Genomic DNA, 755 nt, shown 5'->3' on the forward strand with positions numbered 1-755 from the left:
GAATCATCACAATGCAAAACAGAGTCTCCAACACTAGTATCCATATGATCTATAGCGTGTGTGTCAACTAGAATGGTGTCATCATCGTCAAAGATAATCCATGCAAGCTCAATCTTGTCACACTGAGATAGAGGTTCAGTCTTCTGTGTAAGAATTGATGTCTAAGGTGTAGTGATTTGTTGCAAGCAAACCAATGAATCAGACATGGGCTTCTTATTGTACCACTGAAGTTGGTGGAAAGCTATGCTCTCAATCAGCAGAAAAGCTTCATCAAGTGTCTTGTTTGTAATAGCTCCGCCCGCTGCCATATCGACGTAAGCTCGAGTGTCCCAAGTCAATCCTCTATAGAATATCTGCAGCTCTAACCATCTCTCGAGCCCGTGGTTAGGACATCTCCTGAATAAAGCCTTGTATCTCTCCCAAGCATCATACAAGCTCTCGCCTTCACGCTAAACGAAGCTGAGGATCTCATCTCGAATTGCGGACTGCTTGTGTAGTGGGAAATATTTATCCAAGAAAGCTTGTGATATCTCGTTCCAACTAAATGATCTTGATGGCAAGGATCGATACCAAGCACGAGCATCATCCCGGAGAGAGAATGAGAACAACATGCACTTGATAGCATCTTGAGGAACTCCATGGTACTTGACTGTACCTGAATACTCCATGACTCGGTATAAGTGCTCATAGGTATCCTCAGTGGGCAGTCCTCCAAGTTGTTGTTGTTGAACCAAAGCAATAAGACCAGTCTTCAT

At 43.6% G+C, this 755-nt stretch overlaps 1 non-coding gene across 1 annotated transcript; it reads left to right on the forward strand.

The window, feature by feature from the left end:
* Nucleotides 1–375: 375 nt before the first annotated feature.
* Nucleotides 376–479, forward strand: LOC123095257 (small nucleolar RNA R71). The gene has a single exon (XR_006446156.1). It is a non-coding gene; the product is annotated as a small nucleolar RNA R71 (small nucleolar RNA).
* The last annotated feature ends 276 nt before the right edge of the window (nt 480–755 follow it).

Source organism: Triticum aestivum, chromosome 4B, assembly GCF_018294505.1.
Source record: "Triticum aestivum cultivar Chinese Spring chromosome 4B, IWGSC CS RefSeq v2.1, whole genome shotgun sequence".
NCBI lineage: Eukaryota > Viridiplantae > Streptophyta > Magnoliopsida > Poales > Poaceae > Triticum > Triticum aestivum.